A 27,549-nucleotide genomic window follows, 5' to 3' on the forward strand; every position below is an offset into this window, starting at 1 on the left:
GTGCAGCACGGGTCGTACGTAAGAAAGGGTGATGTACCCCTCCCCAGACAGCGCGTCGGTGAACTCCTGGAGGGCCTTCAGTGCTCTCTGGATTGCCTCCAAGACTTCGATGTCTTGCCAGGTCAGGACTAACTGCCTTGTTTTCTTATCTGTAGAGAGGACTTTGGCGAGTGCCCTTTCTTGCTCAAGCACTCGTTCCACCATTTGGAGGCGAGAACCCCACCGCGTAGCCGACTTTGTGATGAGCTGGTGGGCTGGCAAATTCATTTGAATCTGTGCTTCGGCCAGCTCTCTCCTCCGTTTCCAGCTGTAGGAAAATGCGGCCACGGTTTTCTTGCAAACTGCAATGGCCCGTGTGATCTTGGAGTTTTGCATACCATGGCCTGTAAACACAGAAAAAGCACACATTAAATTAATAGTTTTTAAATATAGTTTAATAGATGTCAAGTTTATTTGTATAGCGCTTTTAACAATAAACATTGTCGCAAAGCAGCTTTACAGAATTTGAATGACTTAAAACATGAGCTAATTTTGTCCCTAATCTATCCCCAATGAGCAAGCCTGTGGCGACGGTGGCAAGGAAAAACTCCCTCAGACGACATGAGGAAGAAACCTCGAGAGGAACCAGACTCAAAAGGGAACCCATCCTCATTTGGGCAACAACAGACAGCATGACTATAATATTAACAGTTTTAACATGAAGACAGTTTCATTGATGTTATAACTCTTCATTGATGGAAACTTGAGTGCAAAACTGTTCATGACAACTGCAGTCCTAAAGTTAGCAAGTCAACTGTAGTCCTCAGCCATAAAAGCATTACTGTAAGAGTCCAGAGCATCCTCCAGGTATAACCCTCAACTGTCCTCATGGGGCCGTCCTCCACAGGAGCGATGCGATAAAACTCCGACCAGACACAGGGCACCAGGATGGACCAAGCAAGTCCGAGGGGCAGAAGAGGCCAGCATCCCAACCCCAGGACCAACATGTAACCCAGAGGGACAGATGGGGGGGGGAGAAAGAGAGAGAAAGAAAACACATGTTGTTAGGTATGCCCTAAAAATGACACAAGTATTAAATCTGTGTGGTAGGCTCGCAGAGACGAGTCTCTTGACATCAGGCATAACACACAACAATGGCATGTTAATATGGTTAAAAAATATCATGACGTGCTCTGGCTGGATGCTTGATTGGGTGATGGGAGCACACTCCTCAGCAATGATGAGATGCAGATGGGACCCTTAGGGCTGGCCAAGACAATTCAATTCCCTGCAGGCTATGATAGCCAGTCGAGGTCTCGACCCTTTCCACCAAAAGATTTTCTGTTGACTCCAGGTAACTCAGAGGGACAGATTTTTTTTTTTTTTTGGGGGGGGGGAGGGAAAGAAAACGCATGTGGTTAGGTATGCCCAGTGTCACCTGAATAAGTAGGAACAGTATAAATATTGCACTGAGTACAAGCAGGGACTCCGGCAACTAACTATGACAGCATAACGAAAAGGGGAGAGCCAGAAGGTAACACAGGCATGAGGGAGCCCCGGGACATAAAGCAGCCAGCCACTACACCGTCAACAAACTCGAGTGAGCAAGCGAGTGGGGACTGACAGCATCCATACATCCCAGTTTACCAAAACACTCTATATCTGAGGACCCTCTAGATCTACACCTTTACCTCATAAACACTATTAACAAAAGGCTTGACTAAACAAATGTTTTCAGCCTAGACTTAAATGCTGAGACTGTGTCTGATTCCCGAACATTACTTGGAAGGCTGTTCCATAACTGTGGAGCTTTGTAAGAAAACGCTCTGGCCCCTGATGTAGCCTTCACTATACGAGGTACCAGCAGATGGCCTGCACCTTTTGATCTAAGTAGGCGTGGCGGGTCATAGAGGAGCAGAAGTTCACTCAGGTACTGTGGTGCGAGACCATTTAGTGCTTTAAAGGTCAATAGTAGTATTTTATAATCAATACAAAATTTGATTGGGAGCCAATGCAGTGTGGATAAGACAGGCGTGATGTGGTCATATTTTCTAGTTCTAGTAAGGACTCTTGCTGCTGCATTTTGAACTAACTGGAGCTTGTTTATGCACTTATTGGAACATCTAGACAGTAAGGCATTACAATAATCCAACCTGGCGGTAACAAAAGCATGAACTAGTTTTTCTGCGTCATGCAATGACATTAAATTTCTTATCTTTGCAATATTTCTGAGATGAAAGAAAGCTATCCGGTTAATGTTATCAATGTGAGTTTCGAATGAAAGACTGGGGTCAATAATCACTCCGAGGTCTTTTACTGCTGCACGTGAAGAAACAGAAAGGCCATCCAGAGTCACTGTGTAATCAGAAAACTTACTTCTAGCTGTATGTGGTCCTAGTACAAGTACTTCAGTCTTGTCAGAGTTAAGCAGAAGGAAATTAATAAGCATCCAGTGTCTAATGTCCTTAACACATTCCTCAATTCTATTAAGCTGGTGTCTCTCATCAGGTTTTGCAGAGACATACAACTGTGTGTCATCAGCATAACAGTGGAAACTAATACAATGTTTACGAATATCACCCAGAGGTAACATATATAGAGAAAAAAAGCAGTGGACCCAAGACAGAACCTTGTGGAACACCAAACTTTACCTCAGTACGTCTAGAAATATCACCATTTATATCAACATACTGATGATGATCAGTTAAATAAGACCTGAGCCAGGAGAGGGCCGTTCCCTTAACTCCCACAACATTTTCTAGTCTATCCAGAAGAATGGAATGATCAATGGTATCAAATGCTGCACTAAGGTCAAGCAACACAAGTAGCGAGACACAGCCCTGATCAGACGCCAACAGTAGGTCGTTTACTACTTTAACCAGTGCTGTCTCTGTGCTATGATGAGGTCTAAATCCTAACTGATACATTTCATGGATGTTATTCCTATGTAAATATGAGCATAACTGTTGTGCCACAGCTTTTTCAAGGATCTTGGAGATAAAGGGGAGGTTTGATATTGGCCGATAATTGGACAGCTGACAGGGATCAAGGTTAGGTTTTTTAATCAGGGGTTTGATAACTGCTAGTTTAAAGGATTTGGGTACATAGCCAATCGTAAGAGAAGAATTTATTATTTTTAGAAGCAGTTCAATTACTTCAGGTATTATCTGTTTGAATAGACGTGTAGGTAAGGGATCTAGTATGCAAGCTGAGGCTTTTGATGCAGAGATTAATGAAAGTAATTCAGTTTCTTTAAGGGGAGTAAAACATTCTAACTGATGATCTGATAGTTATATAGTTAACTACAGGGTCACTTTCATTGTCTGACCTTAAATTAGTAGTTTGAATTTTTTGTCGGATATTCTCAATTTTGTCATTAAAAAAATTCAAGAAGTCGTTGCTACTACATACTGCAGGTGTGCATGTGTCTATAGTGGACTTAGTCCTGGTTAATTTTGCTACAGTATTAAATAGGAATCTATTTTTGTTATCTTCTATTAGGGAGGAGAAATATGTTGATCTTCACAGCGCTAAGAGCTTTTCTATACTTCAGGAAGCTCTCCTTCCACGCTAATTTGAACACTACCAATTTTGTTTGACGCCGTTTACGTTCCAATTTTCGAGTGGTCTGTTTTAATGTGCGAGTGTCATCATTATACCAGGGTGCTAATTTTTTGTCTCTGACCATTTTCTTTTTTAGAGGAGCTACATTATCTAAGGTATGGCGGAATGTTGACTCTAAGCATTCAGTTGCCTGATCAAGTTCTGCAGGGGCTGACAGTGACCCAATCAAAGTTGATAACTCTGGGAGATCATTTATAAAGCTCTGTGCAGTAGTTGACGTGAAAGTACGTTTAATACAGTAGCGTGGTGAGGTGCATATATTATTACTCAGACATAGTTTGAATGAGATGAGATAATGATCTGAGATAACTTCAGACTGTGGAAGTATGACTATATTGTCTACGTTTAATCTGAATGTTAGTATTAGATCATTAGATCAAGGGTGTGACCACCATTATGGTTCAGTCCTATGACATTCTGATTAATCCCTACTGAATCTAAGATGGACAGAAATGCTGTTTTTAAAGGGTCTTCTGGGTTATCGAAGTGAATATTAAAATCTCTGACAACTAAAGCTTTGTCTAAGGAAATAACCAGGTCTGAGATAAAATCTGCAAATTCAGAAAGAAACTCAGAATATGGCCCCGGGGGCCTGTAAATAATAAGCAATGGAATTAACTGGGTAGACTTATTTTTCGAGGCTACATACATTATATGAGTATGAAGAACTTCAAATGTATTAAATTTATAACCAGGTTTTTGTGTTACACCTAGATAATCGTTATAAATAACCGCAACGCCGCCTCCTCTGCCAGTTAGACGAGGCTGGTGTATATAACTGTATCCAGGAGGGCTTGCTTCATTTAATGTTATATATTCATTTGGCTTAATCCATGTTTCAGTTAAACAAAGTACATTAAACTCCTGATCAGTAATGAGTTCATTAACCATTAGCGATTTAGATGTAAGAGATCTAATATTTAATAGCCCCACCTTTAGATCAAAGGTGCTGGCAGCAGCTGTACAGTCAGTATGACCTAATTTTATATTGATTAGGTTACTGGAACAAACTCTTTGAAAATTTCTACCTTTTTGTTGAGCTCGGGGAACAGACACAGTCTCACTGTAGTGGACCCTGAGTGACGACTCTGTGCAGCTAGCAGACAGTCGGTTTAGCCTGTTCGTCTGCTCCCTGGCCTTGGCTCTGGATTGTCAGAAATTAACTAGGCCTGTTCTGAGACTATGACCTATGCTGCAGGAAATGAGAGCAGCACCTTCCCGAGTGGGATGGATACCGTCCCGCCCTAACAGGCCAGCAGTGCCCTCAAAATTAGCCCAATTATCTATAAAGCCCACATTGTTTTCAGAGCACCACCTGGACAACCAGCAGTTCAGCGACCATAACCCTGCTGTAAGCTACATCGCCACGCCACATTGGGATGGGGCCAGAGCATACTACAGCATCGGACATCGCCTTCGCTAATTTAAACACCTCTACAAAGTTACTCTTAGTAACCTCAGACTGACGAAGGCGTATACCATTAGCTCCTGCATGGATAACTATCTTTGAGTACCTGTGCTTGCCTAGGACCCTAAGATTACCTGCTACGTCCGGCACCCTGGCTCCCGGTATACACCTGACTAAAGCTGCTGGTGCCCCTAAAGGCTGAGCTAATTTCACCTGCCGGATGATAGAGTCCCCTATAACCAGAGCTCTTTCAGGTTTCTCAGTGGGTGCATCACTAAGGAGAGCAAACCTGTTCGGCACGTGACGCGGAGAGGAGTGATGCTCCCGTGGGTGAGCCTCAGCGGTAGCTTTGGCTCTACGCTTATGCCGCCGAGCCGTCACCCATTCGCCCCGCTGTAAGGGCTCTAATGCCGGAGTTGGGGGATTACTAACTCCACCTAGGGCATCCAGACTTTCCCCTACAGAAACTACACTGTTCTCATGCTCACTAACCTTCTCTAAAGCCTGGACACGCACTTCTAGCACTGTAATCTTCTCCGTCAGAGAGCTAACTAATCTGCACTTATCAGAAATAAAGCTAATAAAGCTATCACTAGTGACGGAGGAAGAATGACTAAACATCCTGCACTCAGCACACTGAACAGGCTGAAGGTGTGCCATGATGAAAAGATTCACGTACCTTAATCGAAGATCTGTTTATATTAAAGCATATCCGATGTGGATGGCCTCCGCTTGTGGTCTTTACACAGGAGGAGAGAAAAAGAAAGCTTCCGGTCTCGGCATTCTTCCGAAAAAAGAAAGAGAGAAAGAAAAAAAAACCGGAAAAAGGAAAGTACAAAAAGGAAAGCGACAGTACAATAAAAATGAAGAGGATACTGGGAAATTATTTGTAGAAAAAAAGTTAAAAAAGGATTAGTAATTAACGCCAGCACTCGCGGGAAAAAAGGACTCAGCGCAAACAACTCCGGAACCAGGAAGGTGTGTGTGTGTGTGTGTGTGAGTGATTTGATTTAACACATTGTGATTTTAAATTACTCTGCAACACAGTTTTTCTAGAAATACTAATATTAATTTATTACAGCCACTAAAATACAAGTGTGCTTTACCATCATTAAATCAACGCCACATAGACCTTCCACCCGAACCACCCAAATATTTCACTGGCAACACACACACACACACACACACACACACACACACACAGATTAAACTCACCGATCGCCAAATGCAGCCTGTGCCCAAAACACTGCATCCTCAGCCCCTTCTTGGTCTGTACGGCACTGACAATGTTGGATCCGTTGTCGGTGGTAATGGCCACGGGATTTGGATTCAACATCCATGTCGTCGTCACGTCACCGAGGGCCTCTGCAATGTTTTCTCCCGTGTGGTCTTGTGGAAAATAGGTCATCTGCAGGCAGGCACTTTTAATCTCCCACTCGACGACGATATAATGTATTGTCACACACATGTATGGCTCACACGTCCTGCTGCTCCACATGTCTGTGGTCAGGGCATAGTGGACGACTTTTGCCAGATCAGCAGCAAGGCACTCTCTTTGTGTTGTGTACATTTGGGGGAGTTCCTGTCTTGCAAAAAAGTGCCGACTAGGGAGACTGTATCTCGGGTCTAGCGTTTTGAGCATCCGTATGAACCCCGGTTGCTCAACGACGGCAATGGGTGCCATGTCCTTTGCTATGTGAAATGCAACTGACTCCGTTATGCTGGCCTACCTTGCACTCGTTTTTTTCGTATAGTACACCCCGGGGTAAAGCAGTGTGGAGTGTTGTCTGCTGTGGAGTCTTGGTAGAGGTGGTGGGTTTGGGCGCATCGGCCGCGACCCGCAGCCTGGCACACTCCTCGTACAAAAGTTTGTGGCGTACCTGTAAATGGTTGAACAGGTTCGTGGTGCTCGACGCTTTGGTTGCCACCAATTTCTTGCATTCCCGGCAGTAGACCTATTTCTGTTGTTCGTCCGACGGTTTAAAACCAAAATATCTCCATATAATGGAGCCATTTGTCCTTTTTTTTGGCACGAGTTCTGCCGCCTCCAGGCTTTCTGTGGGCGCCGCCATGTTGAATGAGTTAACACGCCGCCTACACGCGAGGGGAGGGGGTACAAACGCAAGAAGGAGGCGGGGCGGGCAGCACCATAGCACAGTGAAGGAAATTAAGGACAGTGGCGAAATCATATTAATTTAGAGCATTATCTCGATGTATACGATATGCCAAAATCTTTTTCGTGTTCATAAAACATATCGATATATCGCAAATCTCAATATATCGCCCACCCCAATAAATAAATACCGTATATATATCGTGTGTGTGTGTGTGTGTGTGTGTGTGTGTGTATATATATATATATATATATATATATATATATATATATATATATATATATATGGGTGGCACGGTGGTGTAGTGGTTAGCGCTGTCGCCTCACAGCAAGAAGGTCCTGGGTTCGAGCCCCGGGGCCGGCGAGGGCCTTTCTGTGTGGAGTTTGCATGTTCTCCCCGTGTCCGCGTGGGTTTCCTCCGGGTGCTCCGGTTTCCCCCACAGTCCAAAGACATGCAGGTTAGGTTAACTGGTGACTCTAAATTGACCGTAGGTGTGAATGTGAGTGTGAATGGTTGTCTGTGTCTATGTGTCAGCCCTGTGATGACCTGGCGACTTGTCCAGGGTGTACCCCGCCTTTCGCCCGTAGTCAGCTGGGATAGGCTCCAGCTTGCCTGCGACCCTGTAGAAGGATAAAGCGGCTAGAGATAATGAGATGAGATGAGATATTCATACTCAATACTTTCTATTCTTATGTAACAAACACTAGAAACACCAACAGCATATTTCTTTTTATTGCACAGCATGTTTGGTCAGTGTTTGACATGCTGATTAGCAAATCTGTGAGCACTCATACCACAAAATTCCCCCCCAAAATACATACACACACACATATACCGTGTGTGTGTGTATATATATATATATATATATATATATATATATATATATATATATATATATACACACGGTATATGTGTGTGTGTATGTATTTTGGGGGGGAATTTTGTGGTATGAGTGCTCACAGATTTGCTAATCAGCATGTCAAACACTGACCAAACATGCTGTGCAATAAAAAGAAATATGCTGTTGGTGTTTCTAGTGTTTGTTACATAAGAATAGAAAGTATTGAGTATGAATAAAAGAAACACTATGTTACTGCTGCAACTAGTGGTAAAAATATTTCTTTGCAGGATTTCAATTAAGTAAACTACTACAGAATTCTTAACTAGGGTTAATTAAATAACGGGTCACTAGCTACAATACTGACATTTATTAGTATACTATCAAGTAGTACTTATGACAACCAAATCAGACACACAAAATATAGTAACGTAGTTCAGCTCACATTTTTGTGACTAAATGTTTTATCAGCTGGTTTAATTCCAGCAAGACAAGGGCAAAATAAATATCCGCTCCCTCTGTAACTAACCGAAACCCTCTTCGTTTTCAGTTCTTGGAATCAGTGAATCGACTAGTTTTTGGGATGTGACCTGAAATCAAAATGGTGACTTGATGACTTGGCACATTAGGTGTCTTGCCTATAAACATATCTTGCGTGTGCTAGGAAAAGCAAAAAATGTAGTTTTTATGAAAGAAAAAAATGGTTGGGAGGAAACATATACAGACACAAGAACATGCAAACTCCACACAGAAAGGCTGCAGTCAGTCACAGGGCTTGAACCCAGAATCTTCTTGCTGTGAGGCAACAGTGCTAGTCACTGCACTCAATATGGTTGTAAATGTGTGATAATGTAGTAACTCAGTACAAAGTGTGAATAAGCATGGTTCAAGTGCATCCACTGTTTCATACAGTGATTCGAAATCAAAATATTACTCAAAACAAGACACAAGTTGTGTCGTGATGCCGGCACTGTGGTGTATTCACAATTAACAATTTAACTATTTCCCAGCTTGGGATCAGTAAAGTAACTCCTCTCTCTCAAACTATCGATCAATCGATCAATCATAATGGCGAGTTCCTGTATTTTATGCAATTTCCATTAGCTGTGTTTTTATTCTGATTAAAGTGACATAATGCACACTACGTCATGCTTCATAACGCAGTCAAGTTAATGACGATGATTGTCTGTTATTTGTACTAGATGTTTTGTTGATTATATATTACAACCCCGATTCCAAAAAAGTTGGGACAAAGTACAAATTGCAAATAAAAACAGAATGCAATAATTTACAAATCTCAAAAACTGATATTGTATTCACAATAGAACATAGACAACATATCAAATGTTGAGATATTTTGAAATTTCATGCCAAATATTGACTCATTTGAAATTTCATGACAGCAACACATCTCAAAAAAGTTGGGACAGGGGCAATAAGAGGCTAGAAAAGTTAAAGGTACAAAAAAGGAACAGCTGGAGGACCAAATTGCAACTCATTAGGTCAATTGGCAATAGGTCATTAACATGACTGGGTATAAAAAGAGCATCTTGGAGTAGCAGCGGCTCTCAGAAGTAAAGATGGGAAGAGGATCACCAATCCCCCTAATTCTGCACCGACAAATAGTGGAGCAATATCAGAAAGGAGTTCGACAGTGTAAAATTGCAAAGAGTTTGAACATATCATCATCTATAGTGCATAATATCATCAAAAGATTCAGAGAATCTGGAAGAATCTCTGTGCGTAAGAGTCAAGGCCGGAAAACCATACTGGGTGCCCGTGATCTTCGGGCCCTTAGACGGCACTGCATCACATACAGGCATGCTTCTGTATTGGAAATCACAAAATGGGCTCAGGAATATTTCCAGAGAACATTATCTGTGAACACAATTCACCGTGCCATCTGCCGTTGCCAGCTAAAACTCTATAGTTCAAAGAAGAAGCCATATCTAAACATGATCCAGAAGTGCAGACATCTTCTCTGGGCCCAGGCTCATTTAAAATGGACTGTGGCAAAGTGGAAAACTGTTCTGTGGTCAGACGAATCAAAATTTGAAGTTCTTTATAGAAATCGGGGACGCCGTGTCATTCGGACTAAAGAGGAGAAGGACGACCCAAGTTGTTATCAGCGCTCAGTTCAGAAACCTGCATCTCTGATGGTATGGGGTTGCATTAGTGCATGTGGCATGGGCAGCTTACACATCTGGAAAGACACCATCAATGCTGAAAGGTATATCCAGGTTCTAGAGCAACATATGCTCCCATCCAGACGACGTCTCTTTCAGGGAAGACAATGCCAAACCACATACTGCATCAATTACAGCATCATGGCTGCGTAGAAGAAGGGTCCGGGTACTGAACTGGCCAGCCTGCAGTCCAGATCTTTCACCCATATTGGCGCATCATAAAACGGAAGAAGATACGACAAAAAAGACCTAAGACAGTTGAGCAACTAGAATCCTACATTAGACAAGAATGGGTTAACATTCCTATCCCTAAACTTGAGCAACTTGTCTCCTCAGTCCCCAGACATTTACAGACTGTTGTAAAGAGAAAAGGGGATGTCTCACAGTGGTAAACATGGCCTTGTCCCAACTTTTTTGAGATGTGTTGTCATGAAATTTAAAATCACCTAATTTTTCTCTTTAAATGATACATTTTCTCAGTTTAAACATTTGATATGTCATCTATGTTCTATTCTGAATAAAATATGGAATTGTGAAGCTTCCACATCATTGCATTCTGTTTTTATTTACAATTTGTACTTTGTCCCAACTTTTTTGGAATCGGGGTTGTACAACCATATGTATTCTAAATAATCCTATAAAAATAATGTTTCTAATTTTCCAAATTCCTTTGCTCAGACACTTTGCCATTTTGTCTCCTCCTCAAACATTAAACTGACAGAGAATATACCTGACCATGTCTCCTGATATTTTAAGGAAAACTTAAAGAAATTTTAAAAAGGTCATACTCTTCGAGTGCATATGAATCATTTTCGTTTCCCTAACACAATGAATCTTTTGGCAGCAAGCAGGCTGGTCTAAATATATATCCAGCTGCTAAGCATTTCATTTCAATGTGCTTTTCAATAGGATCACAGAACTGCGTGGCCTTTTGAGCATGTCCCTGCCTTGACTGTTTTGAAAAGATGATTATATCATGACTGGGTTGGGAGCTTGGGTTGTGCATTGGGGCTGGACAGAAACATGCCTGAGCACAAAGCTTTGGAGCGTTATATAGTGTGCACTATATATATGGGATCCTTTGTGATCCTCCCAGGTTTGACCAAGTGAAAGAACTGGCACATAGCCAGGGTGGCTTTAGTTTGGTTCACAAGACAGGCCAAATCATGTTTCTCTAGTTTAAAAGACTTTGGGGTCTAGGGAAAAGCTTTTACTGTCCACAATTTGGCGAACAAATACTGGCATGTATTGTATGTTCTAGCCTAATATTGGCAAATACTGCAGGTAAAGTACCAATACCTCCCATTGCAGGGCTTGTCATGATCATATATAATGCCTCCTTTATATTCATACCATTTATTTTTCCACATAAAGTGATCCAAGATTATGTCTGAGCTAAAGTTTTGACTAGCTAACTAATGTTAGTGATGAATACAAAATTAGTTGATATGGTGTAGTTTGACCTATTTTGACCAGGTAAGTGGCAACACAAGTTCGACCTCATGCAGAAATGGCATTTTTGTCTACCTGTGACACCTAAACAACTAAAGTTCCTTTCAAGGTTTCTTCGTCATGTCGTTTGAGGGAGTTTTTCCTTGCCACGTCGCCAGAGGCTTACTCATTGGGGATAAATTGAGGATAAATTAAGGATAAAATTAGCTCATGTTTAAAGTCTTTAATTTTCTGTAAAGCTGCTTTGCGACAGTGTCTGCTGTTAAAAGCGCTATACAAATAAATTTGACTTGACTAAAGGGTCAAACATAAAGGGTCATATGATATGGACACGAGTGTTTTACTGGGAATTATTATACATACAGGACACTTCTCATCTCATGAATGGTTGTCTGTGTCTGTCAGCCCTGTGATGACCTGGCTGACACATAGACACAGACAACCATTCACACTCACACCTACAGTCAATTTAGAGTCACCAGTTAACCTAACCTGCATGTCTTTGGACTGTGGGGGAAACCGGAGCACCCGGAGGAAACCCACGTGGACACGGGGAGAACATACAAACTCCGCACAGAAAGGCCCTCGCTGGCCACGGGGCTCGAACCCGGACCTTCTTGCTGTGAGGCGACAGCGCTAACCACTACACCACCGTGCCGCCCTACAGGACACTTTTTCAATGGAATAAAAACATGTATCCTATTCCCTTTTTTAGTGGGTTTCATTCATTTGGTTTAATAGCATGCAGTATTGTTAGCATATTGTTTATCCTATGTGTATTATGTCACTCTACCCAATGGAGGATGAGCATTGAATATGGTTTACGATATTGCATGGCTGTCAATACAACATGATGTCACACGTCGGAGCTGATGCAAATTTTCAATGAGAGAGATTTCTGCTGTGCATGCACAGAAGCATTTCTTTGTTTGCTGATGGCGCCTGCAGTACAAACAGTTGTAGTGAATTGAAAATGCCATAAGATACGCATTACACATGAAACGTCCGTGGTAGCGAGCGCATTGGATATTGGTAAGTATCTTTACTTTTTGTACAATAGCAGGTGGGTGGAGCACAGCAGGCCAGAACTGAGTTCTCAGAAACTTTTATTTTTTTCGTTGTATATGTGGCTTTTCAGCTCTTTCACTCTCTCACACACGCACGCACACACGCATGCTGGTTGGGAGAGAGCTCCCTTTCTCTGCTCTCTCTCTCCTTTTATAGGGCGCGGTCACTGGGGAAGACACAAACACAGGTTAATTCACATCAGGTGCAGTGATTCTGCCACTTACCTTCCCTGACTCCACCCTCCATTCACAGACCGACACTTGACTACGCCCCCACTGTCCCATAACCCCACCGCCCAACTCAGGTCGGGGAGCCGTCCGGCCTGCAGCTGACTCCCCCCCCCCCCCCCCCCCCTTGATGGGAGAGGAAATCTGCCACGACCATCTGCGCCCCTTGCCTGTGGACCACCTCGAACTTAAACGACTGGAGTGCCAGATACCAATGGGTGATCCGCACGTTGGCATCCTTCATGCGGTGGAGCCACTGCAGGAGCGCGTGGTCCGAACAGAGGGTGAAAGGGAGCCCCAGCAGGTAGTAGTGGAGGGCAAGGACCGCCCACTTGATGGCGAGGCATTCTTTTTCTATGGTGCTGTACTGGCCCTCGCGCACCGACAGCTTCCAGCTGATGTACAGCACTGGATGGTCCTCCCCCTCCACCTCCTGGGACAAAACAGCCCCCAGCCCTCTGTCCGACGCGTCGGTCTGCAAAACAAAGGGGAGAGAAAAGTCAGGGGAGTGTAACAGTGGCCCCCCACACAGAGCAGCCTTTACCTCAGAGAAAGCCTGCTGGCATTGGTCCACTGGACCAGATCTGGTGCCCCCTTTTTAGTGAGATCAGTCAGCGGGCTGGTGATGTCCGAATAATTAGGGATAAACCTACGATAGTAGCCAGCCAGCCCCAGGAACTATCTCACCCCCTTTTTGGTCTTGGGCCTCAGGCAGGCTGCAATTGCTGCTGTCTTATTGATTTGGGGACGCACCTGCCCATTGCCCAAGTGGAAGCCCAGATACCGTACTTCCACCCGCCCACTCGCACACCTTCTTCGGGTTGGCTGTGAGACCCGCTTGCCTCAGCGACCTAAGGATGGCCCTTAGGTGTTCTAGGTGTCATTACTATAAATAATGATGTCGTCCAAGTATGCGGTTGTGTAGGTGGCGTGGGGGCAGAGGACCCTATCCATAAGCCGCTGGAACGTAGCGGGCACCCCAAACAGCCCAAAAAGAAAAGTGATGAACTGGTGTAAGCCAAATGGTGTGGAAAAGGCCGTTTTCTCTCGGGATAGCGGAGTCAAGGGGATCTGCCAATCTCCCTTTGTCAAATCCAGTGTCGAATAAAAACGAGCCATGCCTAGTCAATCGAGCAATTCGTCAATACGAGGCATTGGGTACGCATCGAATTTAGACACCGCGTTGACTTTTCTATAGTTCACACAGAACCGGACTGACCCGTCGGCCTTGGGAACCAAGACCACTGGGCTGCTCCAGTCACTGTGGGACTCCTCGACGATAGCCATTTCAAGCATGACCTCGAGTTCTTCCTGAACCACCTTTTTTTTTGTGTTCAGGAAGTCTGTAAGGGTGGCTGTGCACTACCACCCCCGGGGGCGTCTCAGTGTGGTGTTCCATGAGGTGGGTGCGGCCGGGCAGGGGTAAGAATACGTCAGAAAATTCCGTCTGCAACCGGGCGACCTCCGTGAGTTGGGTCGGGGAGAGGTGATCTCCACAGGGGACCGGAGCGGTGGGTGATGTCAATTTTCCTTATTGAACCTCCGGCCCCAGCTCCGCCTTCTCTGGAACCACCGACACCAACGCCACGGGCACCTCCTCATTCCAAAGTTTTAACAGATTGAGTCGGTAAATCTGTAATGCCCCACCCCTGTCCATTCGCCTCACCTCATAGTCGACGTCCCCAACTCGCCGTGTGACCTCAAAGGGCCCTTGCCACCTGGCGATCAATTTGGAGCTCGACGTGGGCAACAACACGAGTACTCTATCTCCCGGTGTGAATTCCTTAAGGCTCGTGCCCCTGTCGTACAGACGTTCTTGGGCCTGCCGCAAATTCTCCTGGGTTAGGTGCGTGAGTGTGTGGAGTTTGGCGTGCAGGTCGATAACGTATTGAATTTCATTTTAGCTTGTTGAAGGTCCTTCCTCCCAATTTTCACGCAGTACATCTAGAATGCCACACGGCTTACGCCCGTATAATAATTCGAATGGGGAGAACCCCGTGGAGGTTTGTGGAACCTCTTGCACTGCGAATAACAGGGGCTCGAGCCATTTATCCCAGTTGCATGCGTCCTCGCTTAAAAATTTCCGAATTATGTTCTTGAGGGTGCGATTGAACCGTTCAACTAAGTCATCCGTTTGTGGGTGATACACGCTGGTGCGGATAGGCTTAATTCCCAGTAACCCATACAGTTTGTGCAGTGTGCGTGACATAAGTGTAGTGCCTTGATCAGTCAGAATCTTTTTGGGGATTCCGACTCGGGAGATGACGCGGAAGAGCGCTTCTGCAATACTATGTGCTGAGATATTGTGAAGAGGCACTGCTTCTGGATATCGTGTTGCATAGTCCACCAGAACTAAAATAAAGCGATATCCTCATGTTGACCGATCTAATGGCCCAAGGAGATCCATCCCAATTCTTTCGAACGGGGTCTCAATTAATGGCAGAGGGCACAAAGGCACTTTTGGAATGGCTGTGGGATTTACTAACTGGCATTCGCAGCACGCCATACACCACCTATGGACATCACCGCGAATCCCTGGCCATTATTCAGGCTAGTGTCTTATCCTGCCCCAAGTGTCCAGCCATGGGATTAAAGTGAGCTGCCTGGAATATAAATTCCTGGCAGCTCTTTGGGATTAAAAGCTGTGTTATCGGTTCCTTCGTCTGAGTGTCCTGCGTCACTCGGTATAACCTATCCTTAATAATGGAGAAATAGGGAAAGGATGGGGTGGCGTTTGGCTGGATTGTTTGACCATCAATTACTCTCACTTGGTCAAATGTCTATATTAAAAAATTTAAGGAATTGTAAGTTTGACCACAGGGAGAACAGCACCCTTCTGTGAAGGGGAAGCTGATGTGGATCAATATAAATAAATAAATAAATAAATAAATGCATGCCGCAGAGTCTCATCTCATGACTGCTCTAACGGGAAATCCGCAAGGGATTCCCCGAGAGAGGGAAGAGGAGCATGCTGCTCCTCACTCTGACGTGGTGATGACGTAGACGGCTCTGTGACAGCTGCTCCTGCCAATGCCACAACGGGACCTCCCCCCACTAAATTATGGCAGGCCCCACTCTTCAGTAAATCTGACATTAATTCCCTAAATCCCGGCCTATCAGTCCCCAAAATTATCGAGTGGGTAAGGCAAGGATTAACTGCCACCTTTACTCTAAATTTCTCCCCTTGAAATAGAATGTGGACCAACACTAAAGGGTAGTTGTGAATATCCCTGTGCACACACAACACCTTCACCAATTGTGCTGTCCCCAATGCCTCATCTTCACCAGACTTTGGTGGATTGAGGTCTGATTGTAGCCGGAGTCCACCAAAGCCTGATGCATATCCCCTTGGATACTTACCGGTATGCGATACGCTCCGGCCCGATCGAGGGCGGTCCCTGGTGTGTTGGGAATCCGGACCACCGCGCCCACCTCTATCGGCGAGCACTGATGCTGGAGGTGCCCCGGGAGCACCAGCATACCAGCCCAGGCTCTCCCTCTGCACCAGTGTTTCGGAGCTCAGTCACCTGGGGGGGGTAAGATACAGACACGAAGTAGGAAATGGTAGGACACCGCGGGTGCGGCGGGCCGGCTGGGGTGGAGCCGGCCCCTGCCTCCGCAGTGGGGGAATGGGGTGAGGACCAGAAGGGGGGGGAGAGAGAGAGAGAGAGAGAGAGAAAAGAGGGGAGAAGATGAGGCACGCTGTCCTGCCGTCGGAACAGCCGCCATATGGTCCTCCGCCAGCACGATGGCCTGATCCAGCGACGCCAGGTGATGGCACTGGACCCACTCCGCTGTTCCTTCCGGAAGTTGGGCGATGAATTGTTCCAGCGCCACCAGGTCGATGATTCCTTCGGCGTCGCAGTTGTCGGCCCTCAGCCACAGCTGGCAGGTGTCCCAGAGTTGCTGGCCAAACGCGAACGGCCGGCCAACCTCCTCCAGGCGCAGTGCGTGGAAGCGCTGCCGTTGCTGCTCTGGGGTGGACCCCACACGTTGGAGGACGGCCCTGCAGAGGTTGGCGTAGACCAGATGGCTGTCGGCGGGGAGCTGTAGCGCGGCCAGCTGCACCTCGTCCGTTAGCAGGGGGAGGAGGCGCGCCGCGCGCTGTTCCACCGGCCAGCCCCACGCCTCTGCTGCCTGCTCAAAAAGAGCGAGGAAGGCTTCGGGGTCATCCTGCAGACCCGTCTTCGTTAGGGTGAGGTGGGGAGGGTCCGCGGCGGTGGTGATGGTGGACCCCGCCGACGTGAGCAGGTGCCGGACCCCGCCGACGTGAGCAGGTGCCGGAACACCTGGTGATCTTCCTGCTGCGCCAGCACCAGGGCTTCGAACTGTTGTTCCTGCTCCTTCTGGAGGGTGACCAGCACCTGGTGCTGGCTCTGTTGGGCCATGGTGAGGGCATGGACCAGGTCCTTGAAGGGGGAGGACTCCATGGGGCTGTCTCCTTCTGTGCTACGTCCTGGGTTTCAGCACCACTGCAGAACCAGAGCAGGTGGGTGGAGCACAGAAGCATGGCCTGAGTTCTCAGAAACTTTTATTTTTTTCGTTGTATATGTGGCTTTTCAGTTCATTCACTCTCTCACACGCGTACACACACATGCATTCTGGTCGGGAGAGAGCTCACTTTCTCTGCTCTCTCTCTCCCCTTCTACAGGGCACGGTCACTGGGGAAGACACACAAACACAGGTTAATTCACGTCAGGTCCACTTACCTTCCCTGACTCTGCCCTCCATTCACAGACCGACGGTTGACCACGCCCCCACCGCCACATACTCCCACCGTCCGACTCAGGCTGGGGAGCTGTCTGGCCTGCAGCTGACCCCCCCCCCCCTTGACGGGAGAGGAAATCCGCCACGACCAACTATGCCCCCGGCCTGTGGACCACCTCGAACTTAAACGGCTGGAGTGGCAGATACCAACGGGTGATCCACGCGTTGGCATCCTTCATGCGGTGGAGCCACTGCAAGGGTGCATGGTCTGAACAGAGGGTGAAAGGGCGCCCCAGCAGGTAGTAGCGGAGGGCGAGGACCGCCCACTTGATGGCGAGGCATTCCTTTTCCATGGTGCTGTACCGGCCCTCGTGCACCGACAGCTTCCGGCTGATGTACAGCTCTGGACGGTCCTCCCCCTCCACCTCCTGGGACAGAAAAGCCCCCAGCCCTCTGTCCGACGCGTCGGTCTGCAAAACAAAGGGGAGAGAAAAGTCAGGGGAGTGTAACAGTGGCCCCCCACACAGTGCAGCCTTTAGCTCAGAGAAAGCCTGCTGGCATTTGCTCCGTCCACTTGAGACAAACACTAATTCACGTCAGGTGCAGTGATTCTTCCACTTACCTTCCCTGACTCCGCCCTCCATTCACAGACCGACACTTGACCACGCCCCCACTGCCACAATATATAATTATAATAATAATATATTGTCTGGCTTTTTTTCATGGTATATCAGATATATTCCATTTAGCTAGCATGATATTGACCTCGTCTTTGACTCATTCAATATCATGCTAACTGAATGGAATATATGATATACCAGTCTACGCCAGCCAATATTATTTAAATATGCCACTCGTATTTTTCATATGAGCTACATCCGGGACATGCAGAACCAAATCTGTGACATAGATCTCTATATATGTCACTTGTGAGGAAATCAATGAATTGTTTTGATAAATTTGGGTACATTATTTGTGAATGTGTCTATATAATAAAAATTATATAGCCAATACACATTGGCTTAAAGATGTGAAGTTTATATTGTTATGTTGAAAAACTCACATTTTTCATACAAAATACATTACGGATCTGAACAACATATTTCCTGATCTTTCACTCAGATGATGTCACTCCCAGTGTTTTCCTGCTGACTTGATGCACATTGTCAAAATGGTGAACCAGTTCAAAATTTAAAATTCTTTTTTTAATTTGCATATTTTTTTGTGGATGTGTCTTCATAATATAAAAAACATTACACGGTGGCATTAAGATATGAAGTTTATCTTCTCGTGTTGAAAAATATATCACTCGTTTGCTTCGCTCACTCATGTTATATACATTCACCACTCAAAGATAAACTTCGTCTTCACATAACCGTGTAATATCCTCTAAGTATTTCTCGCTTTGTAATAGAGTAAAACACTGCCACAAATAGCATAGTGTAACCACAGGAACCCATGGGGGCATTTCCAGTTTGCACTTTCAGACATATTCATAGTTGTAGTGATGCTTTTGGTACTTTGTTGAACCTTAAAAATACATAAATTATTTTAATGACTGAAATCGATACCTATAAACTAGCGACCAAATAGCATTAGTGTTTCCAAATAGCCTGTAAACACCCACATAAACATTACCCGATAGATGTATTAAGCAGAAAGATGACATTCTGAGGTTTACCAGACACCATTCCAAATCCTGGAATGTTCCTAATGGGAATACTTAGCACTGCGTCCATTTCAATGTTGTCAGAGTGTGTAAGTCTCATTTTTGCGTGGTTATAGTTGAGTGAAAAAGGCTGTTAACCGTCTCTGCCTTTAAATGAAGTCTCAAATATATGTACACTATAATCTTCATGGTGAGGGCGGAAAGGGTGTCCTATTACAGTAGGTTTTCTACAAACTTAGCTTTCTGTAAAATTCCATATAAAAGTTCATTACGTACCCGGACTCTCCCTGTTTAGAAAGCACATGTGTAAATACAGGGTGGAGATGACTTCATAGGATTTGGACTAGGACATCTATTCTTTTCTCTGCTCATAATGTGGATGAGGTGATTCTTCAATGCTTTGTATGCATAATGCAACAATGTCTGTTGTCAGAGCATTATACACACTGATAGAACAGGACATTATTTGGAAGGGACTGGAGCAATGTGAGTTGTGTAAGGTGTGGTCTTGGGCCAGACAGCCCTGTGTCCCCAGTGTAAGCCTGGCAATTTTTTGCCTGAGCGGCATGGCAGGAAAAATCTGATCAAGTCTGTGTGCATTAGACAGTCACAAACTACACTTCCTTCTGCAACACATCAGCCATGCTAAGAAGTCATACTCATCACATATGTTTGTACCCTTAGTTAATGGTGCATTCCATTTGTACTGGGAACTCAAGATTTCCCAGTTCCCAACTGGAACACCTCCTGAAGTTGGATTTCCAACTTGAAAAGTCATTGGAATTTCACCATCTGAGACTTCAAAATCCAAGATGGCTGTTACATGCATTAACAGTAGTGAACTCTACAGTCAGTGCGTTTACATGCACATAGAGAGAATCGAATTTCTGCCGTTGCTCGACTGAAATCGAAGTTCAAAATGCCATGTATACACCTTAATTCGGCTGAAATTGAACCGAACTTGATTTCTTGGAATCGAGCTACACGACCTAGATTATGCGATTTCTGCCGAGCTACTTAGTGCATGTATACCCTATTGAGCTACGTATTTGAGCTACTTACTTCAGCACTGCCCCTTCCGGGAGTGACGAGACCACAAGCGGGAAACACAACAGCCTCGGTCGGCATGACAACGAATCATGACAACGGCATGAATCTTTTCTTTTTGTGGCATTGTTTGCACTGTTAAAATTTAGCTCACTTACTGTATCACCAAATACATCTGTACAGCTGTTGCATAGCTGTGAATTGTGTACATAAACAAGTCATTGTATTTGTGTGTGTGTGTGTGTATGTATGTGTGTGTGTGTGTGTGTGTGTATGTGTGTGTGTGTGTGTGTATATATATATATATATATATATATATATATATCCAATATCTGAAGAATGTCAATAAAAACAAAACAATTGAACTTTTTGTGTGTTTATTAAGACATAAGTTAAATTGTAAGCAAAAAATATATATATTTTTTGTAAGCAAAAAATGGACTTTAGAAAAATATACAATTGTGCAAAATAAGTTGTCTTGCAAAACAGTGGTCTGTGCAGGACAGTTTGTGGCCATACAGTCTGTTAGAGCAAGCCTAACAGCTTGAGCACGGAACTTGTGAACACGGAACTGCCAGTGTTGCCAGATTGGGCGGTTTTAAGTGCATTTTGGCGGATTTGAACATGTTTTGGGCTGGAAAACGTCAGCAGTATCTGGCAACACTGCTGATAACTTTGTTTATACTCTTGAATAGCTCTTCTTCATGACGACAACCGGAAGTGTATCAACACGATGGGGCGTGTAGCGCCACCTGTGGCTCGGGTGCACAATGTACCTCACACAATAGCTCGATTTGCTTTTGTGCATGTAGGATTGGATTTCTCTGGCACCCCTGCTGGGACCCTTTGCTCGATTACCGACAGCAGCTTGATTTGGATGTGCATGTAAACGTACTGAGTAATATGCTGTTTATTAGCATTTTTGTCTTATTTGTGTCTCATTAAATCAGTCATACAGAGTACTGTCCAACTTCTGTCTGTGCACATGTTGCTACACTGTTGGTATGCGCAAAATACTGCATAATACATTAGGCCAAAAAAAAAAAAAAGTGTGTGTTTCCGGTTACGTAGATTTCAAAACTAGGGTCGGTAGGCAGGCATTTTTTTTTTTTTACAAAAACTTCCGGTTCACGCGGTTGGGTTATATGTAAAAGTCGCGACTGGGAAAAAAAAGTTTAGGGTCGGGCGGTACGGATTAGGGTCGGTTGGGTAACCGGAAAAAAACACACTTTTTTTTTTTTGGCCTTATCAACTGCTAACATTGTGTAACAATGGCGAGAACTGCTATTGCTAATTGCAGGTATTGGTTTTCCAACTTGTTGTACTGGAACGTGGGCAGCTCATGTGTGATATCATTCCCAGCTCCGACTTCTGAGGTAAATGGAGCACAGCAGAATTAAATTATATAGCCTTGGTATGCAGTGATCTGAATATATATTTCACATGCGGGATTTGTTGAGTCGGCAGAAATTTATACTTTTACTAAAACCTCCCACTCTTTTCTGATTACAGTTCATTCTCATTAAGTCCAAGGACCACTGCACAGACATAACCTTTTCTCATCCTGTCTTCCTTACACACTTAATTCTTCCCATCTGGTCCTTCCTGGTTTCCTCTCTATCCTGCCTTTGCGGATGTCCAGAGTAAGAACCTTGAGAAGGGTAGGAGAGCACCTCTGACCCTGATCTGCCTCTGATGTCTCTCTCTGTTCCCTGGTGTTTACCAATCCCAGCTTCTCTGATTCAACCCTCAACCTTATACTTGTTGATGCAACAGTTATTTCTCTTTATATGTTCCTTTCACTCTCGCATCTTTGTATGTTTTCGTACGTTTGGGATACAAACATCTCTTCATATGTTTGGGATACAAACTCTCTGGAGCTGGATATTTGTTATTTAGCTAGCTCAACATGTACTCTTATTAAAGACGTTAGTTGTGATGCCAACTCGTTTCAGTTATCCAGAGAGGAAGTGAATGTTTATGATGTGGTCTGTATTTTGTACAGCTGTGGCCTTGACCATGAGGGTAGTTCTCAGGAAAAAAAATGCAACCTTGAAAAAGCCTGCATGCTTGTCTTTTACTTTCTTTGTTATCTAAGGTCACAGCAAAAAAAGGGCACATTCCATGCAGCACAGCGTCTCTTTGACGTAGTTATGTATGAAACTATGCATACACATTAACATACGTTGAAGTCTCCACAAAGCTGCAGGACTGAATCTCAGTATTGTGGTAATAGAAGTTCATCCAGCATGTGAAGATGCATGATAGTGGATGATGTCCAAACTGTGAATAGTTCACAAGCCGTCACTGGTTACCATGCAAAAACAGTCTTTGCCAGCAGTGATTGTTAGTTTGAATTAAACCCTGCGGTTCACTTTCTTTCGGAAAAGCACGCTGTGATCTGTGTTGCCTGTTTCCTCTCTCTGTTAATGAGCTGAACTCTGTCTAATGCAGAATGGGTTAGATAGAAAAATAACATTATGAGGTCTTTGCTTCTGGATAATTTTCATTATATTTACAGAAAACTGACCATTGACTGCTCACCGTTCTACAAACACTTGCTTTCTGGGTGGTCAAGAATGCTGGGTGATTACTTATTTGGTTAGAGGGCAGGCATAAAAAGGAGGAAGGGCTTCAATGTTATTCCTCCTTTTCTCAGATAGAGATGACAATAACATGACCAGGCTGACATATTTGTTCCCCTGCTTGGAGTTTTAGATTTCTTTTTGGATGTGTGCTAATTGAAGTAAATTTCAGCTCTGGGTCAGAGCCACAGTCTCCTCCTTCAACTTCCCAGGAAAAAAAACCCAGGTGTAGGATTATGTAAACTGCCTTAAACTTGTAAGCGTGTTGATGTCAATCTAGCATTGGCCTCCTGTCTCTGCTCTCATCCCACATATCCAGAAACATGCCACCCCCAGGATAAGATGAACTCATTAAGGGGGAATAATTAAGTGACAGAATGGTCCTCTAATGCTTTACGAGCCAGGCAGGGCCCAACCTTTTTATGCTTAACTTGGATTATCAAGTTCATACACATGCCTTGCAAAGCACGAGTTTTATGTTAGTATAGGGATCAGACTCGGAGCTGGAAACTGTACGTACACACACACACACACACACACACACACACACACACAGAGCTTGCATCATTCCCTCAGTGCTAGTGTATTCCACACTAGCACTGAGGGAATGATGCAAGCTCTGTGTGTGTGTGTGTGTGTGTGTGTGTGTGTGTGTGTGTGTGTGTGTGTACGTACGGAATGTCAGGTATGATAATGAGAATCTGGGAGGCATGTGCAGTTGGTGCAGTTATGGTGTCTCTCTTCAGTCACTGAACAGGTTTGTTTCTAGTTGTGGCTGGAATTGTGTGTTGTTGATCAGAATGTACTTGACTAAACAGCCTGTTCTTTCCTCCTTAAAACCAACATCCTGTGTACGTTTGTTCTGGACTGCAAAAAAATTATGTACTACAAAGTGGCACTAACTTAAAAGTTCCCTGCTTAAAACCTATACAGGAAATTGCCAAACATGACTTTTTACTAATTGTGAGAATTTCATGAGAATGAGTCAAGTCAGAGTTAACTGCATTGGTGCATTGCATGAAAGAATGTGGCAGAGATTCATACATAAAATCTCCAAAATATCGCATTCACTTTGTCATATTACAATTAGGGATGTATGTTTGCAAAATTTAAATATTTAAATATTCATAAGAATTAATGAATAGAGAACGAGTTCACTGTAAGGAAGAATTCCAGAGGAGGACTTTAAGGGTCTAGCAGTGTTTCAGGTCTAAAACCTGATTGGTTGAGCCGCGTTCGCAGCCATCACCATAATTAAATTCTGTATTAATGCACCAGATTTTAAACCAATAAAGTCATTTGACTTAAATCAGTGTTCTGTCCATAGAACAGTCTTCTCTTTGCATGTCATTTTGCTTGGCAATCGGAGTTTACTGTACAGGCTACTTTGCTTGACGCAAGAATTGTTTATTGCAAATAATGCTTTTGTTGCTACTTTATAAAAGCAACAATCCACATGAAGCTGCGATTTTAATGAAGGTAAGCAGACTTCAGGTCATGCCTAAGTGAGTTGATTTAAGTTTACTCATTGAGCCTGTCCCCATTTCCAGTCATGTGCACAAAGCTCTGCCTCAAAACTAATGGTGGTTGACTGTCATGACATCACTTTCAAGTGTCCTCAGACATTCGACTCCTTAAAAGCTGCATTGCAGCTCTGTAAACATGTAATTTCTCATTATAACGATTTATGAGGATGTCAAAGGGAGTAGGGGGTGTGGCCATAAAAGAACTGACAAAAGGCCAATCCAGATACAAACATACAATATTCCAGACCTCAAAGAAGGTTTCCAAAGTGGCTTTTTTCAGCTATGTAATACATTTGGTCTGGGACAGTGGCTTAAAGGTGCAGAAGTTTAGTTTGTTTATTCACTACTTATGTAGCTATGTAGAACATGATAAAGACAATGGATTAAACTGTGGCCTTAACAAAAGTGTAATAAGTGGCTGAGAGAAATGGTTTCTGACTTCCAGTCCAGAATGCTTGTTTGTGTTTGGATGCGAATCATGTCAGTCATTTGATAAACATGCTACAGACTTCTCTCTATCCTGGGGGTGGAGCTTCATGAATATGGGTGTGACTCATTCAAATGTCCTTTAAACTGTTAATTTAAAAGTGGAAACTTTAATTGTGCAACTAAGATGAAATGAAACCTATTACCTGGCTCCCAAGTGGCACAACAGAAAAGGGTTTGCCCCATCATCTGGAGATTGCTAGTTTGAATCCTGATGATACTACAGCTGTCTGTTGCTTTTGAGAAAGAGAGGGAAGGTTCTTCTTTGTCCAAATGCAAGTTATCTTTCTGTTGGAGCTCTGAGAGTTTGTGCTCTTTGTTTTGCTCTTGAGTGATTGATGACTTCACTACATCTTGGAGTAGATGAAGATGAGTTTTTCATGTGAATTTCTCAAACACTGCTATCATATTTATGCTGAATAGTTGCTGAGTCCTCCATCTGTTCTGTGTGTGTGTGTGTGTGTGTGTGTGTGTGTGTGTGTGTGTGTGTGTGTGTATATATACACAAGCAGATTGGAATGTAGGCCCTGGAATTTCTCTGTGCACGGCCTGCTCCGCTGGGAATCTCAATCATCTGGAGCAATGTTCTTGGAGAGTGGGATGGGAATCCATAGAAGTGTGAGAAGTCAAACTTGGTATTGATATGGGAATTACTTGCTTGTTTAATAAAATGAATTGGGAACATTAGTTGGTGTTCTCAAGTCCCCAAGTATTATGTGCCAATCACATTGGGTTTGAACGTCAAGGCAAAACAATAGCTTGAGCAAAATGATATTCAGACTCACCGCACATAAAAACAACAAGTGTTTCCTTTGTAGACAATTTAATGTTTGCTGCCTTCTCATGTTGGAACTCAGCTTTTTTTTTTTGGTTTCCAAATGTATTGTGTACATCATCAATTTCTGTAATTAAATTACAACAAGCCATTTCAACATAATGCTTAGTTTAGCATTTATAATCCATGTTCTGGGGCGGCACGGTGGTGTAGTGGTTTGCGCTGTCGCCTCACAGCAAGAAGGTCCGGGTTTGAGCCCCATGGCCAGCGAGGGCCTTTCTGTGCGGAGTTTGCATGTTCTCCCCGTGTCCGTGTGGGTTTCCTCCGGGTGCTCCGGTTTCCTCCACAGTCCAAAGACATGCAGGTTAGGTTAACTGGTGACTCTAAATTGACCGTAGGTGTGAATGTGAGTGTGAATGGTTGTCTGTGTCTATGTGTCAGCCCTGTGATGACCTGGCGACTTGTCCAAGGTGTACCCTGCCTTTCTCCCGTAGTCAGCTGGGATAGGCTCCAGCTTGCCTGCGACCCTGTAGAACAGGATACAGCGGCTAGAGATAATGAGATGAGATGAGAATCCATGTTCTGAAAGTAATGGCTCAACGCAGGTAGACAATATCGTGCTGACAAAAGTGACCCACCCGTACACAATGATTCAATATCTAAGCATTATTGCGACATATCTCTGCCTCCCATCTTAAATCTGTAAATCTGTAAAGAGTTCAGGATATGCGCTTTGTGTTAGGGGTGTGTGAGGCTCTTGGTTTCCTACCCTAGACCCACACACACAATGACAGGATGTGTGTGTTTGGCCAAGCCATTGCTGGGCAGGAAGAAGGCATTTCTGTTTGACTGTGGAGTGTGGAGGGCTTTAAAGGGTATCGGGAACAAGCAGGAGGTTTAAGCCAGCTCAGGGAAAGGTTTCCATTGGAGAATCTTGAAATTTGTACATACAAATGTGTGTATTTCACTTTCACAGCTGTATCTATTTAAAAAAAAGTGACATCAGACATCTGCTTTACTACAGGCTTTTCACAGACTGATCTCCTGGTTGAGGTCATAGGCAGTCAGCACCATAAATGAATGTATATGCTCATATACCCAGACAGCTGTAGGGGTTAGGAGGGGGTTCTTTTGTGTGTGTGTGTGTGTGTGTGTGTGTGTGTGTGTGTGTGTGTGTGTGTGTGTGTGTCCGTATCTGCTTTTGAATTTATAAATGAATCTGGCTTTGTGGGCAAAAGAATGCCACTGTTCATGACTCAAATACTGCCTTCATCCTGATCACAGTGATTTAATTAAAACCACGCCAAGAGTATGACGACACTATTATAAACAAACAGTGACGAAGCTGCGTCACTCAAGGCAGAGACAAGCACACACACAGTACATTACAATAGAATTGTTTTGAGGTATAAAAAAAACAAAACAAAAAACCCCCGAGAGGAATGCGGACAGAATGCACATGTGTAACTGGCTGAATTGGTTGCTCCACAGGAGCAGGAATGTGCGCTATGATGCTTTAATGAAGAGTTTTCTAAGGTGTTTTTTGGTATTATGTATGTATACGTATGTATGTAGCTTCAAATTCTTAAAGGAGATATGCAGAACCTTTTATTTTTAAATAAGTTTCTGAGTGGATAGTATCTCCATCCTTGATTCTTGTATGCTGCATAAATGGGAATAAAAAATATATATTTTTGAGAGTTAAATTCGACCGCAAAGTTAGCATTTGAGCTGCCCCGCTGAGCCAGCCAGCCCTGAGTGTGTGATGTCACAGCGGTAACCGGTTTTAAGACCGAGGCCTTTGACAGCTATAGACCAAAGTCACATAAATAAAAAATTTATGGTGAAAGTAAGAAAT

General features: G+C 44.1%; 1 protein-coding gene across 5 annotated transcripts in view; it reads left to right on the plus strand.

Annotated features, from left to right (window-relative positions):
* The window catches only part of sash1a (SAM and SH3 domain containing 1a), a 266,052-nt gene that overhangs the window by 76,792 nt on the left and 161,711 nt on the right, over positions 1–27,549 (plus strand). Inside the window, exon 2 of one of the 5 annotated variants that reach the window (XM_060914076.1) lies at positions 25,429–25,551. The exons of the other annotated variants lie outside the window; for them this stretch is intronic. The gene's annotated coding sequence lies outside the window, so the exon portion shown is untranslated. The remainder of the gene's footprint in view (positions 1–25,428; positions 25,552–27,549) is intronic. 5 annotated transcript variants of the gene reach the window in all.

This window comes from Neoarius graeffei, chromosome 2 (assembly GCF_027579695.1).
Source record: "Neoarius graeffei isolate fNeoGra1 chromosome 2, fNeoGra1.pri, whole genome shotgun sequence".
Lineage (NCBI taxonomy): Eukaryota > Metazoa > Chordata > Actinopteri > Siluriformes > Ariidae > Neoarius > Neoarius graeffei.